Source organism: Triticum dicoccoides, chromosome 1A (genome assembly GCF_002162155.2).
Source record: "Triticum dicoccoides isolate Atlit2015 ecotype Zavitan chromosome 1A, WEW_v2.0, whole genome shotgun sequence".
Lineage (NCBI taxonomy): Eukaryota > Viridiplantae > Streptophyta > Magnoliopsida > Poales > Poaceae > Triticum > Triticum dicoccoides.
The window spans coordinates 251836184-251849924 of NC_041380.1; positions in this window are offsets into that span (position 1 = coordinate 251836184).

The following is a 13741-nucleotide window of genomic DNA, read 5'->3' on the forward strand; positions in this document are numbered from 1 at the left end:
GCCTGGCGGCAGGGACGGCGGACGCGCCAACGGGGCGGCGACACGTGGCGGCGGCGGGGCAAGTAGGACACGTCCGGCCCGAATCGGACGTGTCCGGCGGCGAGAGGTGGAAGACGACTAGGGTTTCGGGAGAGGAAGAAAGAGAATTTCGGAGGGGTCTTTAAATAGGCATAGGAGGAGCTAGGAGAGTCCAAATGAGGTGCGGTTTTTGGCCACGCGATCGTGATCGAACGCTCTAGATGATGGAGAAGGTTTAGGTGGGTTTTGGGCCAAATTGGAGGGGTGTTGGGCTGCAACACACATGAGGCCTTCTCGGTCCCTTGGTTAACCGTTGGAGCATCAAACGAAGTCCAAATGGTACGAAACTTGACAGGCGGTCTACCGGTAGTAAACCAAGGCCGCTTGGCAAGTCTCGTCCCAATCCGGAAATGTTTAATCCCCACACACGAAAGAAAGGTAGAAATGACCACCGGAGGAGAACGAAGCGCCGGAATGCAAAATGGACAACGGGGAAAATGCTCGAATGCATGCGATGAACACGTATATAAATGCAATGCACAAGATGACATGATATGAGATGCATGACAACAATAACAGCACACGGAGACAAAAACCCAAACCCGAGAAAATAAAATAACTTAAGGCCGGAAACGGCAAGAGTTGAAATACATATTGGGAAAGTCATATCTGGGGTGTTACAACACTCCACCACTACGAAAGGATCTCGTCCCGAGATCTAGGACTGAAAGAACGCAGGGTACTCAGAACGGAGGTGATCCTCGCGTTCCCAGGTAGCTTCATGGTTGGAATGGTGTGACCACTTGACTTTGAGGAATTTGATTGACTTGTTGCGAGTCTTGCATTCAGTCTCTTCAAGAATAGCAACTGGGTGCTCACGATAAGATAGATCTTCTTGGAGCTCAATGTCCTCGAAGTTGACGGTGCGGTCAGGAGTCTTGAAGCATTTTCGAAGCTAAGAGACATGGAACACATCATGAACATTTGCAAAGTTTGAAGGAAGCTCGAGTTGATAGGCGAGATCGCCTCTCTTGCTGACAATCTTGAAAGGTCCCATGTATCTGGGGGCAAGCTTCCCTTTGATACCGAAGCGACGAGTACCTTTCATAGGAGAGACGCGGAGGTAAACATGATCTCCGATCTTCAAAGCCAAATCACGGTGCTTACTATCATAGTAGCTCTTCTGGCGTGATTGGGCTGCTTTGAGGTTATCTCGAATGACTTTGCACATTTCCTCTGCCTCTGTGATTAAGTCATTACCCAAAAGCTAACGTTCACCGGTTTCAGACCAGTTGAGAGGGGTATGGCACTTCCTGCCATACAAAATTTCAAATGGGGCCTTGCCCGAACTTGCACATCTGGGTGGTGTTGCTGGTCTTGTTTTAACTTGTCGAAGTGTCTTGAAGAACCAGGATACCGAGTCTGATCGGAACGTCTCGGGAGGAGGTCTATTCCTTCGTTGATCGTGAGAGCTTGTCATGGGCTAAGTTGGGACTCCCCTGCAGGGATTTGAACTTTCGAAAGCCGTGCCCGCGGTTATGGGCCGATGGGAATTTGGTAATGTCCGGTTGTAGATAACTTGAACCTTAACTTAATTAAAATGAATCAACAGTGTGAGTTGCCGTGATGGTCTCTTCTTGGCGGAGTCCGGGAAGTGAACACGGTGTTGGAGTAATGCTTGCGCAGGTTGTCCTCTAGTTTCTCGCTCGCGCTTTGCCTCCTCTTCTCGCTCTCTTTTGCGAACCGGATAGCCTCCATTTTTGCTAGTCGCTTGCTGCAGCTCCACCATATTTACCTTGCCTTACCTATAAGCTTAAATAGTCTTGATCGCGAGGGTGCGAGATTGCTGAGTCTCTGTGGCTCACAGATTACTATTAAACCAGATGCAGGGCCTGATGATTCTGCTCCAGGTGACGCGCTCGAGCTCAAGTGGGAGTTCGACGAGGACTCTCAATGATACTACGTGTCTTTCCCTGATGATCAGTAGTGGTGCCCAGTTGGGGGTGATCGGGACCGTGTCGCATGTTGGGTTATCTTTTATTTTGGCGCCGTAGTCGGGCCATGAGTGTTTGGATGATGTAATGCTATTTTTGTACTTGATTGACGTGGCAAGTGTAAGCCAACTATGTTATCTCCCCTTTATTATTTATATTACATGGGATGTTGTGAAGATTGCCTAACTTGCGACATATGCCTTCAATGCGATTATGCCTCTAAGTCGTGCCTCGACACGTGGGAGATATAGTCGCATCGAGGGTGTTACACTAAGAAAGGGTTCTTTCCTGTGTTACAAGGTGTGAAGTTGAGTAAGACTCAATGCCCGACCACTACAGAAGATAGAGAGAAAATGAAAAGTGTTCCCTATGCTTCAGCCATAGGATCTATCATGTATGCAATGCTGTGTACCAGACCTGATGTGTGTCTTGCTATTAGTTTAGCAGGGAGGTACCAAAGTAATCCAGGAGTGGATCACTGGACAACGGTCAAGAACATCCTGAAATACCTGAAAAGGACTAAGGATATGTTTCTCATTTATGGAGGTGACAAAGAGCTCATCGTAAATGGTTACGTCGATCCAAGCTTTGACACTGATCCGGACGATTCTAAATCGCAAACCGGATACATGTTTATATTGAACAGTGGAGTTTTCAGTTGGAGCAGTTCTAAACAAAGTGTCGTGGCAGGATCTACGTGTGAAGTACATAGCTGCTTCAGAAGCAACAAATGAAGGAGTCTGGATGAAGGAGTTCATATCTGATTTAGGTGTCATACTTAGTGCATCGGGTCTAATGAAAATCTTTTGTGACAATACTGGTGCAGTTGCCTTGGAAAAGGAATCCAGATTTCACAAGAGAACCAAACACATTAAGAGAGGCTTCAATTCCATCCACGATCAAGTACAGGTGGGAGACATAGAGATTTGCAAGATACATATGGATCTAAATGTTGCAGACCCATTGACTAAGCCTCTCTCATGAGCAAAACATGATCAGCACCAAGGCTCCATGGGTGTTAGAATCATTACTGTGTAATCTAGATTATTGACTCTAGTGCAAGTGGGAGATTGAAGGAAATACGGCCTAGAGGCAATAATAAAGTTATTATTTACTTCCTTATTTCATGATAAATGTTTATTATTCATGCTAGAATTTTATTAACCGGAAACATAATACATGTGTGAATACATAGACAAACAGAGTGTCACTAGTATGCGTCTACTTGACTAGCTCGTTGATCAAAGATGGTTATGTTTCCTAACCATAGACATGAGTTGTCATTTGATAAACGGGATCACATCATTTGGAGAATGATGTGATTGACTTGACCCATTCCGTTAGCTTAGCACTTGATTGTTTTAGTTTACTGCTATTGCTTTCTTCATGACTTATACATGTTCCCATGACTATGGGATTATGCAACTCCCGTTTACCGGAGGAACATTTTGTGTGCTACCAAACGTCACAATGTAACTAGGTGATTACAAAGGTGCTCTACAGGTGTCTCCAATGGTACTTGTTGAGTTGGCATAGATCGAGATTAGGATTTGTCACTCCGATTGTCGGAGAGGTATCTCTGGGCCCTCTCGGTAATGCACATCACTATAAGCCTTGCAAGCAATGCAACTAATGAGTTAGTTGCGGGATGATGCATTACGGAACGAGTAAAGAGACTTGACGGTAATGAGATTGAGCTAGGTATTGAGATACCGACGGTCGAATCTCGGGCAAGTAACATACCGATGACAAAGGGAACAACGTATGTTGTTATGCGGTTTGACCGATAAGGATCTTTGTAGAATATGTAGGAGCCAATATGAACATCCAGGTTCCGCTATTGGTTATTGACCGGAGACGTGTCTCGGCCATGTCTACATAGTTCTTGAACCCGTAGGGTTCGCACGCTTAATGTTCGGTGACGATCGGTATTATGAGTTTATGTGATTTGATGTACCGAAGGAAGTTCGGAGTCCCGGATGTGATCACGGACATGACGAGGAGTCTCGAAATGGTCGATACATAAATATTGATATATTGGACGACTATATTCGGACACCGGAAGTGTTCCGGGTGATTTCAGAGAAAACCGAAGTGCGGGAGGGTTACCGGAACCCCCCCGGGAGAAGTAATGGGCCACATGGGCCTTAGTGGAGAGAGAGAGGGCTGGCCAGGGTAGGCCACGCGCCCCCTCCCCCTCTGGTCCAAATTGGACTAGGGAGGGGGGGGGGCGCTCCCCTTCCTTCTCCCTCTCCTCCTTCCTTTCCCCCTCCTAGTAGGAGTAGGAAAGGGGAGTCCTACTCCTACTAGGAGGAGGACTCCTCCTCCTAGCGCGCCCTGCAATGGCCGCCCCCCCCCCCTTGCTCCTTTATATACGGGGGCAGGGGGGCACCCTCACACAAATTGATTGTTCCAAGCCGTGTGCGGTGCCCCCCTCCACCATAATCCACCTCAATCATATCGTAGCAGTGCTTAGGCTAAGCCCTGCGTCGGTAGCAACATCATCACCATCATCATGCCGTCATGCTGACGGAACTCTCTTGTGAAGCTCCGCTGGATCGGAGTTCGTGGGACGTCATTGAGCTGAACGTGTGCTGAACTCGGAGGTGCCGTACATTCAGTACTTGGATCGGCCAGATCGTGAAGACGCACGACTACATCAACCGCGTTCTCATAACGCTTTCGCTTATGGTCTACGAGGGTACGTAGACGATACTCTCCTCTCTCCTTGCTATGCATCACCATGATCTTGCATGTGCGTAGGAATTTTTTTGAAATGACTACGTTCCCCAACATAAACTTCTGTCTTGAATCTTTCGGATCTAAACATTCATGCCACAATAAAGATAAATACATTGAAAATTATGTTAGGTAGCATTCCACATCAAAAATTCCATTTTTATCATTTACCTACTCGAGGACGAGCAGGAATTAGGCTTGGGGATGCTTGATACGTCTCCAACGTATCTATAATTTTTGATTGTTTCGTGCTATTATATTATCTGTTTTGGATGTTTATGGGATTTATTATACACTTCTATATTATTTTTGGGACTAACCTATTGACCGAAGGCCCAGTGCAAATTGCTGTTTTTTTTGCCTATTTCAGTGTTCCGCAGAAAAGGAATATCAAATAGAATCCAAACGGAATGAAACCTTCGCGAGGATCTTTTTTGGAACAAACGCAATCCAGGAGACTTGGAGTGGATGCCAAGGAAGCAGCGAGGCAGCCACGAGGTAGGGCGGCGCGCCCAGGGGGGCTAGGCACACCCCCACCCTCGCGGGCCCCTTGCAGCTCCACCAACCTACTTCTTTTGGCTACATATACTCTTATACCCTGAAAACATCGAGGGAGCCACAAAACCACTTTTCCACCGCCGCAACCTTCTGTACCCGTGAGATCCCATCTGGGGACCTTTTTCGGCGATCTGCCGGAGGGGGATTCGATCATGGAGGGTTTCTACATCAACACCATAGCCTCTCCGATGATGTGTGAGTAGTTTACCACAGACCTTCGGGTCCATAGTTATTAGCTAGATGGCTTCTTGTCTCTCTTTGGATCTTGATACAAAGTTCTCCTTGATGTTCTTGGAGATCTATCTGTTGTAATTCCTTTTGCGGTGTGTTTGCCGAGATTCGATGAATTGTGAGTTTATGATTAAGATTATCTATGAACAATATTTGATTCTTCTCTGAATTCTTATATGCATGATTTGATATCTTTGCAAGTCTCTTTGAATTATCTGTTTGGTTTGGCCTACTAGATTGATCTTTCTTTCAATGGGAGAAGTGCTTAGATTTGGTTTCAATCTTGCGGTGTCCTTTCCCAGTGATAGTAGGGGCAGCAAGGCATGTATTGTATTGTTGCCATCGAGGATAAAAAGATGGGGTTTATATCATATTAGTTGAGTTTATCCCTCTACATCATGTTATATTGCCTAATGTGTTATTCTGTTCTTTTGAACTTAATACACTAGATGCATGCTGGATAGCGGACGATGTGTGGAGTAATAGTAGTAGATGCAGAATCATTTCAGTCTACTTGACACGGACGTGATGCCTATGTTCATGATCAAGCCTAGATATCATCATAACTATGCGCTTTTCTATCAATTGCTCGACAGTAATTTGTTCACCCACTGTAATATATGCTATCTTGAGAGAAGCCACTAGTGAAACCTATGGCCCTCGGGTCTACTTTACATCATACAAGTTTCCGATCTACAATTCTAGTTTACTATTGATTTTGCAATCTTTACTTTTCAATATATACATCAAAAATAGCAAAAATATTTATCTTATTATGTCTATCAGATCTCACTTTCATAAGTGACCATGAAGGGATTGACAACCCCTTTATCGTGTTGGTTGCGAGGTTCTTGTTTGTTTGTGCATGTACTAGGTGAGTTGCGTGTAGTCTCCTACTGGATTGATACCTTGGTTCTCAAAAACTGAGGGAAATACTCACGCTACTTTGCCGCATCACCCTTTCCTCTTCAAGGGAAAAGCAACGCATGCTCAAGAGGTAGCATTTGCCTACTTGTCGATCTCACAACCTAGCTCGATGAACTGGAAGGAAATGGGACACAATAGTTTACCTAGGTTTGGGCCACCTTGTGGTGTAATACCCTACTCCTGCTTTGTGGTGGATTAGCCTCGAGGTGGGATGAGGATGAACTAGTACAGTGGGAAAACAACCTCAGGAGGTGTCACTAGTACACGTCAGTGCTATACAAACGGTTTTTAACCCCTTGCCGCGACGACATTTGGAACCGTCGCCAAGTGAGTGTGGGCGATAGCGGGTCCTTCCCATACGAACCAGAAATCGTCGGGGATAGGCCCTCCTGGGACACAAGCTGGGGTCGTGTGCTATCGGGCGAGGCATTAGAGCTCAATCATTTCTGTAGGTATGTACATCCCACACGGTGAATCCCAGAAAAATATTTCCGTAGGTATGTACATCCCACACGGTGAATCCAAGGAATACGTTTCCATTCTTATGTACATCCCACACAGTCAATCCAGGGAAAACGTTTCCGTTCGTATGTATATCACACACAGTTAATCCAAGGAATACGTTTCCGTTCTTATGTACATCCCACATAGTCAATACAGGGAAAACGTTTCCGTTCGTATGTACATCCCACATAGTTTTATGTGTAGGCTCGTGTGTGAAAGGTGTAAATATCACACACGCTCTGCCTTGGTTAAATCTTTGCTTTTATCAACTACATCACACACGATTTGATGAAGAAAACTGTGTGGCATTGGGCTATCCATCACAAGCGCTTTTACTGCTAGAACCGTTTGCAAAGTTCCATGACACATTTAGCAGGTTTATTAGTTTACAATTAATAATTCCAGCATTACGCAAATTCACATTTCATATCGAATAGTTGTTTGCTAATTTCATATTAGGCACATAAATATATTATAACATCATAGTACGATAGCTACATGAAAACAGCACAATACAACATATAGCTATTTCAACTTCATAAGAACAATATTAGAACAATATATTCAATTCCCTAATCGAGATCATCCAGGCTCGTCTTATCCACCTCTGCTTTCAGTTCAATAAGAACCTGTTTTGCACTAGCCAACTGGGAAAGTGCCCCCTTCGCCAACACCATCTTAGGAAAGTCTGATTAAAAAAATCTGAGCTCATTCTCCACCTTCCTCTTTTTATCCCGCATCTTCAAATATTCTTCAGCGTTGACAACACTTTCTCTAAGCCTACGTCTGTTCTCTTCCTCATACGTGCTCTAGAGCTTCGCTAGGCACATCTTCAAAGACCATGGCCACTCTTGATCAACCCACTCCAAGTAAGAACACTTTCGTTCATCCTATAATATTTAAAACTAGACCTGTAACAATTGTAGGGGAAATGGGTTTATAGAAACATAGAAAATCACCAACGCTTATTTTTAAAAACTGAAGAAACATGTTAATTATGACATATCTTCTAAAAAATATCAATGTGCAAATGAATTAATTGCTACTGAGACAACAACTAAATTCTGGAACATCAAAAGCTATAATTAACTAGAACAACGCTAGAAGTTCTTACTCATGTATAATAAATGACAAATTGAAAATTTTATGAGGAAGGTAAATATAACCGCAACATCATAGCGATAGTGTTTGGATGACAACAAATTGATACTAACAAGTGTGTACATGCACAAATTTAGTAACATGGAACTAATAGCACTAAGGCCGTCCACTATGCATGCCAAAACTAGTGTAAAGATAACTGTTGCTACATCTCGCACCGGTGCCCTACACTGGCGAGCCGATGCAGCGGAAAAAAATCAGGGACCCGGACTCCGGAGCACGTAGTTGCTCCGATGCCTAGTTCCTTCGTGCCATAAAGATTTAGTATTTTACTGCTTGGCTGCTTGGATGTGTGAACCAAAGTTGGCTGCACAAACTTCTGAAGCGGTGCCAAATAATTTTCTAATGGCATCGCTGATGAGATGGCAACAATTTAAGATACTAGGTACAAACTGTGACACCGTCTTAGGATGCGTTTGGTTGAAGGTGTGGTAGGAATGGGTTGGGACCGTGACAGTGTCTGAATCACATCTAACAAATGATTTGTAACAACGAAAGAGGGTCTAACCTTCTCTTCACATGCCAGAAACTTCCTCCCACTGTCCACAGATTCAAACACAACTAGCTTCACGCATGGAGATTGATGGTGACAATGAGCAGATAGATCTTCAGCCACCCCGCTCCATTTGTTGCCACTGATGGTCCTAGGAAGCGATCGTCAGGTAAAAATCATTCATTCCAAGTCATAGCCCAAGAAAGAGAAGATAGGCATACCCGAGTGGTGAAGGAGTCGTCGCCGGAGGAGGAACCGCTGGAGAGGTCTTTGAAGAAGTCATGGCGACCCCGGCGGTAGGATGCGAGACGACGAGAGCGAGGAAGCGGCTATTGCTTAGGAAGGAAGAAAGGAAGGAGGAAACATGGGAAATGTGACTTGTGGTCAGGGAGAGAAGTGGGTGGGGAAGGGGGAGGGGGCGGGGGTAGATATTTTGGCGGTAGGCCAAAATTTTGGAAATGTGGAGGGAAACTTTGCGCACGGTGCCGCCGGACCATTCACTTTGAACGATTATGTGCATCGCAAACGATTCTTCCGCTTTACGCGCATGGGATGAGTTTGATAATTCAAATTTTGGTGGAAATTTCCCTGGGCACGTCACTGCATAATTTAACATCGCTTGCTAATTTGGGCACACAAAAGAGCGTACAGTAGACTGACCACACTTACTGAATCGAGCAATTTTAGTAATTAAACAGAGCCAGTTGACCTAAACATTGCTCTAACAAAAGACCAACATTAAAAACAAAGGCTAAGTATGCATAATTTTAACAAATCCGCCACCGCACCGGCCTATGCATCGCCGGTGTGAGATGAGACGTCAATGAAAGTTTGGACACACACCCCTCACAAACCGGAGCAACTCACTAGAAGGCTCGTGGTTCTGAGAGGGAACAATGCATGTTTGATGACGAACATGAGATAGCTTCCTCTTTTGGCCTTCAATTTTTTTCTACGTTTAACATGCACTACTACAACTGTACTGTGAAAATTTGGAAAATTCTAGCGGTCATTTTACCTTTTAAAGACATTTATGTGATTTTATAGCCATTTAATGACCGTAATTCAAATTTGAACTACATCTACATGCAACGACTAACCATAATGGTTTGAAAAATCATATTCGTGTACTTGTGTGCGAGTTAATTCCATGTGTAGTAAAATAGAAGGAATTTTCAAACATATTGGTCTCACGGCATGGGCACATGCATGGAGTGCCATGGCATTTTAATTCCAAAAAATTAAAAAATGATCAAAAACACATGAAACCTTGCTTGATGTAATGTCATGCCACCAAGATGATGTGGTAAAAAAATTGGCCTGTTTGATGAAAGTTTGGACACACACCCCTCACAAACTGGAGCAACTCACTAGAAGGATCGTGGTTCCGAGAGGGAACAATGCATGGTTGATGACGAACGGGAGATAGCTTCCTCTTATGGCCTTCAATTTTTTTTCTATGTTTAACGTGCACTAATACAACTGTCATGTGAAAATTTGGAAAATTCCAAGGGTCATTTTACCTTTTAAAGATATTTAAGTGATTTTCTAGCCATTTAATGACCGTAAGTCAAATTTGAACTACATCTACATGCAACGACTAAGCATAACGGTTTGAAAAATTATATTTGTGTACTTGTGTGCGAGTTAATTCCATGTCAGTAAATTAGAAGGAATTTTCAAACATATTAGTCTCACGACATGGACACATGCATATGTATGCATGGAGTGCCATGGCATTTTAATTCCAAAAAATTAAAAAATGATCAGAAAAACATGAAACCTTGCTTGATGTGATGTCATGCCACCAAGATGATGTGGTAAAAAAATTGGCATGTGTGACGAAAGTTTGGACACACCCCTCACAAACCGGAGCAACTCACTAGAAGGCTCGTGGTTCCGAGAGGGACCAATGCATGTTTAATGACGAACATGAGATAGCTTCCTCTTACGGCCTTCGATTTGTTTCTACGTTTAACATGCACTACTCCAGCTGTACTGTGAAAATTTGGAAAATTCTAGTGGTCATTTGACCTTTTAAAGACATTTAAGTGATTTTTCTAGCCATTTGATGACCGTAATTCAAATTTGAACTACATCTACGTGCAACAACTAACCTTAACGGTTTGAAAAATCATATTTGTGTACTTGTGTGCGAATTAATTCCATGTGCAGTAAAATAGAAGGAATTTTCAAACATATTGGTCTCACGACATGGGCACATGCATGGAGTACCATGGCATTTTAATTCAAAAAAAATGATCAGAAAAACATGAAACCTTGCTTGATGTAATGTCATGCCACCAAGATGATGTGGTAAAAAAATTGGCCTGTTTGACGAAAGTTTGGACACACACCCCTCACAAACTGGAGCAACTCACTAGAAGGTTCATGGTTCTGAGAGGGAACAATGCATGTTTGATGATGAACATGAGATAGCTTCCTCTTACGGCATTCCATTTCTTTTCTACGTTTAACATGTACTAATACAACTGTCATGTGAAAATTTGGGAAATTTCAGGGGTCATTTGACCTTTTACAGACATTTAAGTGATTTTCTAGCCGTTTAATGACCGTAATTCAAATTTGAACTACATCTACATGCAACGGCTAACCATAATGGTTAGAAAAATCATATTTTTATGTACTTTTGTGCAAGTTAAAAAATCATCAGACAATGTAAATATCTGGTATTCAAAAAAGAATATGTAAAGATCTGGCAAGACAACCGGCCCCCACACGATTGGCACTCTATCTCGCAGCTCGAGGTTTGGTATTGGAAACCGCTAGCTATTATGTTCACACACAGATTTTGCTGCGGGAACCATGTGTAATTCAAACTACAGTACTCGTAAATTCCGGCGACCGGCGTGTGTATTGTTCCCATCGATCTAGATTCCGGTCGCCAATAAATACTACCTTGCTCACGTCGTCCTGCCTGCATTCTCATCTACATCCTCCCCTTGCTCGCCCTCTCTCTCTCTCTCTCAAATCTCTGCCATGGCACCGCTGGTCTGCCCACACGCCGACGAGGAGTCGCTGCCCCCCGAGGACGCTCACTCGAATAGCAGCAACGAGGACCCCTATGCGCCGCCGGAAGAGGTTGCGCCGGACCCCCAACTTTGGATTGGTTTTGGGGCCAGTACAATCTTTGGCTGTGGAAGTCGCTGCCGCCGGCTGAGAAAGCCATGCAAGTAGCATTCAAGAAGGAGATGGTGGAGGAGGAAGCCAGGTACCAGGCGACTTGTGAAGCCCGTGATGCCGCCTAGAAAAAGGAGGCGGCGGAGCTTTGGTGGCGGGCGCGTTGTCATCTGGAGGAGGTGTACGAAGACGGGTACTTCGCGAGGAAGGTCATAGGCGTTGTGCGCCTCGTCGCTGCATGGAGGTGGGCCGATAAGCTCCCACATGCCACCGACGAGGAGCTCCGGTGGGCGCCCAATGAAATGGCAAGATCGTTCGCGCGCGTCCGCCAGCAAGAGGCATATCGGTACGTCAAGCACTACGAGGCGGAGGAGGCGGAGTACTGCCTCCGCATTGGGAAGACACTACGCACCAGGGAGCTGCTGGCGAGGGGCTGCTGGAATACTGGCCCCAGGAGGGATTATTAGTTTTAGTATTGTTCGTTTTCAATTTTATGCATTGTACCTAGTAGTTAAGTATCATCACGTATATGTGATGATATTATATATATATATATATATATATATATATATATGTATATTCTATGATGAACTAATGAACAATTAATAAATATATATATATATATTATGAATTCCATTTTCTATCTGTTTTTGTATACTAATTTGAATCTAGTTGTTATCATCCACATATACAGAACGGAAAGCGTATACACACACATTGAAACATAACATATAAGAACGAAAAATAGAGTATACACATTGAAACAGAGGAATAAACAGAGCAATACTATGATTGATGTGAATACATAGCTATCCATGTCGAAATGACTCAACAAAATAAGTCTCATTCATGAGACCATGATCAGCAGCCCTTGCCTACGGTAGATCTTGGCTCTGGCTGAACTCGTGCAGGTGTTCCTCCAAGCGGTCGACATGCTCGCGGTACATATGGAGCGTGATCTCGAGCTCCAAGTTGGCTATTTCATCGGAGATCACCAGCTCAAGGATGTGACGGCCATGTTCCTCTACTGCGCCCAGGTGGACACCTGGGCCAAGGAGGCGGTCGAGCCTACGGGTGTTGGCATCCAGCGGGCCCTGGACCAGGCGAACGGTGCGACCCATGCGAACGGCGTGGCAGGCATCCGATGCAAGTACGACGTGGCGGGCCTCTGGTGCAAGTACGGTGCTGAGGGCCTCTGCCAACTCCTGACGAGGAATGGGGGTACTGATGGGACGTGAACCCATATGCGACACTGTGTCGACAACAGGCACACGCCGATGCATCTGCTCTTGCTGTGCGGCACGCCGCGCCTCTCGCTCTGCGGTGCTCCAACGGTATCGCTGTGCGGCGAGCTGCAGCCTATCGGCGCGGACACACCTAGCTTGCTCTGCGGCGCGCCATCGATCATGTTGTGCAGCGAGCTACAGCCTGTCGGCGCTGACATGCCTATCTTGATCCGCGGCGCTCAAGTGCCATGCGCCAAAGGTCTGCTCAACCCTGGCGATGACACGCATCACAACATCGTCTATCACGTTACCAGGGAGTGCCTCGGCCTCGACGGGCCATGGCGCCTACTTGTTTTCCTCGTCGACGAGGTTGATGGCAGAGGCGGCGCTTTGGTGGGTTGGCATGCTTGGAAATGGTGGATGTGCTACAGGCTGCGCTTGTCGCCTCCGTGCGTCGCGCGCCGCCTAGGTTTATGCACAATATCGCTGGGTGGCGGGAAACAGGTGAGGAAATGGCGGGAAACGGTGTCGTGTTCATAAAACGCCATCAATTAATGGAAACTTAGCATAGAAGGAACATCGGGCTAGCACAAGAAGTAGATGATGATCAGATGAACACGCACCACACTAGGGAACCCGTCGGTGATGAATTCATCAATCGCAAACGGCTGAATACTAGCAAGCGTTTGCCCACAACACACACGACTTATTCCATCACAAACAGGTCGGATGGATCAACTGTATGCCAC